Raw genomic sequence first — 6,000 nt, forward strand, 5'->3', positions numbered from 1 at the left:
CTGGCCCTACTGCTACTATGAGGGGAACAAGACGGATGGAGCGGGCCATGCTGGAGTGGAGCTCCATTATACCCAGTCCTCCACTGGTGTATGGCCCCTTATGGAAGCGAAGGGTTGGATTTATTGGAAAGCCCCTGTGCCAATGGTGTAAATAAGAGCTACTCATTGGCAGCTCTAACTTGATTTGGAGTTCAGTGGCTCAGAATCAGAGAGCTGTAGCTGCCTCTTTGTCCTCACCTCCATCACGACTCTTTCTGAGCAAAGGTCAGTGGAAATGGGGAACTGAGCCCAATGCGAGTTCTTGTGTAAGCACTAATTGATACAAATTAGGGTTGTAGAACTGTGTGCTTGTAATATTAATACAAATCTGCATTTCCTTTTCAGTAAATCGTTATTCATTTTAAAAAGTATCAAACTTGATATCTAGGCTTGGAAAGATTCAATTTTTGTCAGTAAAGGCTGATTTTTCCGTATGCACAGGAACCTGAAAAATATTTTCATTGACAATAATCAAAATTTACAGATTGACAAAGAAATAAAAATGCTGATGGATCTTATTAGAATTTGATATGAGGATATTTACTTTGTATATTTTGACATGTGATATTGATAATTTGTGTTTTAATTATTATAAAGCTTTAACTTTTTGAATCTCAACTTCTACTGTCATTAAATAGTTGTCTGAAAGACCCATAATTTCCTGCAACTGTGAACATTTAAATGGATAAAAATTAGAAAAAAATGCTTAAAATGAATATTGATATTATCTGTCAAAATTATAAATAAATAAAAATTGAATTCTGCCAAGCCTAATTATATATGTTGCAAAACATTGAAGTCACTATATAATATATCCAAACTGTAAAAAGTATTCTATTCTATTCTAGTTCTTATACCACCCTCATCACTGTAGTATCTGAGCACCTTCCAGTAGTACATTAAGGGCATATCTTCATTAGCTTTGTAGTTGTGGCACCGGTGCTGGGAGAGAGCTCTCCCAGCACTATAAAAAAGCACCTCCATAAGGGGAATAGCTACCAGCGCTGGGAGTGTGGCTCCCGACGCTAGTGTGCTGTCTACACTGGCACTTTACAGCGCTGAAACTTGCAGTGCTGGGGCGGGGGGGGGGATGTGTGTTTTTTCAAACCCTAAGTGATATGACTAATGTATCACATGCAGTCCATTCTTTCTTTCATCCCCAGGGGGCAAATGGTGTGTGCAGTGTAGAGTTTTTGTTTTGGTATTCATTTTTATTATAGATTCATAGATACTAAGGCATTAATTTAAATTTGTGACTCAACACCTTGGGGGATAATTGTATGTCTCGTGGTCTATTTTATTTGCATTCCACCATATATTTCAAGTTATAGCAGTCTCAGATGATGGTACAGCACATGTTCGTTTTAAGAACACTTTCATTGAAGATTTGACAAAACACAAAAAAAGATACCAATGTGTGATTTGTAAAGATCGCTATAACACTTGACCCAAGATTTAAGAATCTGAAATGCCTTCCAAAATCTCAGAGGGATGTAGTGTGGAGCATGCTTTCAAAAGTCTTAAAAGAGCAAGTCTCTGATGCAAAAACTACAGAACCTGAACCACCAAAAAAGAAAATCAACCATCTCCTTGTGTCATCTGACTCAGATGATGAAAATGAACATGTGTCAGTCTACGCTGCTTTGGATCATTAGCAAGCAGAACCTGTCATCAGCATGGATGCATGTCCTCTGGAATGGTGGTTGAAGCATGAAGGGAAATATGAAACTTTAGCGCATATGGCATGTAAATATCTTGCAACACCAGCTACAACAGTGCCATGCGAACGCCTTTTCTTACTTTCAGGTGACATTGTAAACAAGAAGCAGGCAACATTGTCTCCTATAAATGTAAACTAACTTGTTTGTCTGGGCGATTGGCTGAACAAGAAGTAGGACTAAGTGGACTTGCAGGCACTAAAGTTTTATATTTTTTTAAAATTTTTGAATGCAGTTATTTTTGTACTTGATTCTACATTTGTAAGTTCAACTTTCATGATAAAGAGATTGCACTACTTGTATTAGGTGAATTGAAAAATACTATTTCTTTTGCTTTTACAGTGAAAATATTTGTAAGTATACTGTACTGTACATTTTTGTATTCTGCGTTGTAACTGAAATCAATATATTTGAAAATGTAGAAAATATCCAAAAATATATAAATAAATGGTATTCTATTATTGTTTATCATCATGATTAATTGTGATTAATTTATTTAATTGCTTGACAGCCCTAGTTTAAATCACTAGCCAAACTGGAGTAAAAATGTTCATGAAAATTTGGATGCGGAATATTTTTTGTATATGTCAAGTATATACTTATATTATGATGATGGAAGTGAGGAGCATGTAATGTTGAGGGGGGAAATAACTTGGTTATTATACTATACACAGGAAGCCAGATTTACAAAATATCTCAGCTCCTATTTAGGAACCAAAATAAATGGCCTAATTTTCAAAAAAGCTCAGCAGGTTGGGTGCTCAGCTCTTTTGAAAATCTGGCCATAAATATCACAATGGGAGTTGCTGGGGGCCAAGCACTTTTGAAAATTTGGCTTATACTTAGGACTCTAAATGGAAAAGGAGATATTTGGCAAATCTATCCCTAATATAGTAGAAAGACTCTTTCTAGCCAGTTATGTGATATGACTAGAGTTGAGCAAATAATTCATAAAGAGTAATTTTATTTTATGAAAATAGCCTTTATTTCTGCTCATTAAATGTCCACAAAGAGGTCATGATTTCCTTGAATTTGAAAATGAATTTAAAATTTGAAATCCACAAATATTCTTGCATGGAAATTGAAAATGCTCTTCCATGACCAAACTTGCAAATAAAATTTAATGGCTTGAATGTTTGTGGGAAGAATGGGTTGCGCTACAAAATGTGTTTTTTAAAAAATGAGCAAATATTTTCTGAATACATTTTGAAGTAATGTCCAACCTATAGAAATGACACGAATAAATGATGAAATATGCACAAAGAGGGAAAGAAAATTAAGAATTCTCAGCACCTTGGTTATTTTGTAATACACCACAATTTGCAAGAACAGTCACCAAAATTGTGCATATAAAATTAGACTTATGTTTGGCTACATTTTTTTAAGCAGACCCTTGCATTTACAGTTGGAGAAATGAAAATAAGTTTATTTTGGGGATGAAATAGAATAAAAATAAAAGTTCCATCCAGCAGACTTCACAACATATGCCTCATCTTCACTGATGTTCCAGAACTCATCTTCTCTCATTTTTCCATCACTGTTTCAAGATCATTTAATTTCAAGGTCTCTACCTTTATTCATACCCATCTGTTTCTTCAAATGGAGACAGAATGATAATGAATTGAAATGTCTACTTCAAGTTGGACTTATTGCACAAATAGACAGTGACTACTATATATAAGTATTGTGTATGGACACTCAACAGTGATCAGAAGTAGAGGTGAACAAGATGTTAGTGGCCAACAGTGAATTCAGTGAGAATAGATTTAAATCACTATTTAGTGCTTTTAAAAATCCTACCCCAGGTTTACAGCTGGCCTCAAATTGTGCTCTAAACTTTGTTTGTACATAACTTGCATTTGTGCATTTACATTGAGAAGGTAACTATGCAGTTACACAAAATATGTATGCAAATTTCAGTTTGCATGCACAAATGTGTCTATTTATGCAATTTTTCAGGTTCAGTCAAGCCAGAAATTCCTAATTGCACATGGATATACTCGTATATATGGCAGGTTTCAGAGTAGCAGCCATGTTAGTCTGTATTTGCAAAAAGAAAAGGAGTACTTATGGCACCTTAGAGACTAACAAATTTATTTGAGCATAAGCTTTCGTGAGCTACAGCTCACATCACATCCAATGAAGTGAGCTGTAGCTCACGAAAGTTTATGCTCAAATAAATTTGTTAGTCTCTAAGGTGCCACAAGTACTCCGTTTCTTTTTACTCAAATATATGATATTCTGTGGCTCTTAAAGTACTCAGAATCTAAGCCATCATGTCTGACACTGAAAAGCAGTACTTCTGGGAATAATATCAGAATACCAGCAAATCAGCATTTCTGTTGCGCAATGTCATTTCTAGAGGTACTTGTAACATGTGGGTGGGAATAAGAACTAGCTGGAATGACTGAAAAACTTGATGTAAAACTTGATATGTATGTATCTGTGTATTTCATATACACAAGGACACGGGCTGCCAAACATCAACTTTGTCTGGTAGCTTTCCTCGGACCCTTCTCCTCAGCACATTTTCAGTGCAAGCATGCCTATATGCAAATGTAAAAGTCTGTTTCTATGAATACTTATGCATGTGACTTTGAAATATTGTTTCCACAAACATTCATGACAGTGATCCAATGTAAAAGACATGTGAGCATGGCTGAAGCAAATCCATTTGTAAATGCAAGCAGCTGCCAAGACCCCAGTCTAACAAAGCACTTAAACATGTGCTTAATTTCAAGTACATTGGTACTTCAACTACTCCACATGCTTAAAGTTAAGCATGTGTTTTGCTGGATCAGGTCCCAATGGACTATTAGTTTGTAATATTTACCCAGCTATATAATACATACTATTTAAAAGTTAATTTTGCTTGGCAGATGACTTACATTCATATTTACAATAATTACATATGCTCCATGATTACAAATGAACATCAAACAATGAACTCTGTGTCTAATTGGTACAAAGGTAAATGTGGTGAAGACATACACCTTGCAACAAGGACTCTCACATAAAAAATGTACATCATGTATTTATAGTCTAACAAGACCTACAAAACTTCCATAGAAATTATGGTCAAGACTGCATATATTACTATGTTTTAACACTCTGAGACCTTCACCTAATCCTCTTTGTCACTGAGGGTAAGGACACTTGACAACATAAAAGTGCATTTCTCTCAGCATTAACACAATTAAGGGATATACTCTTGAAATGAAAGAAAGAAGGAAAGAAAGAAAGAAAGAATAGCTCATCTCTCAAGGTAGTTTGATTCATCAAATGAAGTGAGATGTACAGAGAATACCCTTTCCCCCCCGATTTATGTACATTTTCTGTTTTTAAAAAAATCATTATTTGTTTTGGTTTAATAAAAGTCAGATTTAGAGGCCTACATTATAGGGCAGCTAGGTTATCTGCAACCACAGACTTGGATTTCATCTGCATAAAGTCCATAATAGCTATCATCTGTTTAAATGACATTGATGGGACGGGGGGAAGTCAGCTACCCGCTGAATGACAGAAAATCCAGCTCTCAGGAGACTTTGAAGGTTTTGTGTTGGAGGGTGACATTTCTTAGTGAGGTACTCATCTTTGTTCTGTTTTGTTTTTTAGGTTCCTAAGGTCCCAAGATGGACGGAGCTGGAGTAGAGAGAAATCAAAGGTACTGAATAATGGCAAAATGCCTAAAAAGTCCTGGGTGATGAGTTCTTAGGTTTAAGAAATCACATCTTGTTTATTGGTATTTTTATGGTTTGTGGATTTCTTTGCTTATTCTTTCATCCAGCCACCAATTTTCCTTTCCGTTTTAATAATTCTAAAGCTATATTATCTTAGGCATGATTTGAAATGAGCTAGGCCTATTCTTGGGGTCTGTTGTTGGAGAAGACCAGAGGAGGCAAAGTAAAAACATCTTCCAAGGAGGAGGCAAATGCTATGTAAACACAGAGAAGTTGGATAAAAACATAAAATACTCTTGCTGGAAGGTTGTAATGTAACACTACTTTATTTCTTAGAATTCAAAACAACACACAAGAACCCAAAAAACAGAGCGAGGGAGCAGACTGCTTTGTATAAGTCAGAGATTTGCATGCCTCCCTACAGAGCCCTCTAGCCTGCAGCCAGGACCAGGAATCCTCTCTTGCCTCCCCTCCCCACAATAATGGTTTGCAATTCCCAAACAGCCCTCAATACACCACACCTACTTCCAAACATTTTAAGTATAGGGGGCATTCTGAGGCAG

General features: G+C 36.0%; 1 long non-coding RNA gene across 1 annotated transcript in view; it reads left to right on the forward strand.

Moving 5' to 3' along the window:
• LOC122456281 overlaps positions 1 to 5,412 on the forward strand; it is a 42,508-nt gene extending 37,096 nt beyond the window's left edge. Inside the window, exon 3 of the long non-coding RNA XR_006275088.1 lies at positions 5,373 to 5,412. This is a non-coding gene — a long non-coding RNA (uncharacterized LOC122456281). The remainder of the gene's footprint in view (positions 1 to 5,372) is intronic.
• The last annotated feature ends 588 nt before the right edge of the window (positions 5,413 to 6,000 follow it).

Source organism: Dermochelys coriacea, chromosome 12 (assembly GCF_009764565.3).
Source record: "Dermochelys coriacea isolate rDerCor1 chromosome 12, rDerCor1.pri.v4, whole genome shotgun sequence".
In the NCBI taxonomy this organism is placed as follows: domain Eukaryota; kingdom Metazoa; phylum Chordata; order Testudines; family Dermochelyidae; genus Dermochelys; species Dermochelys coriacea.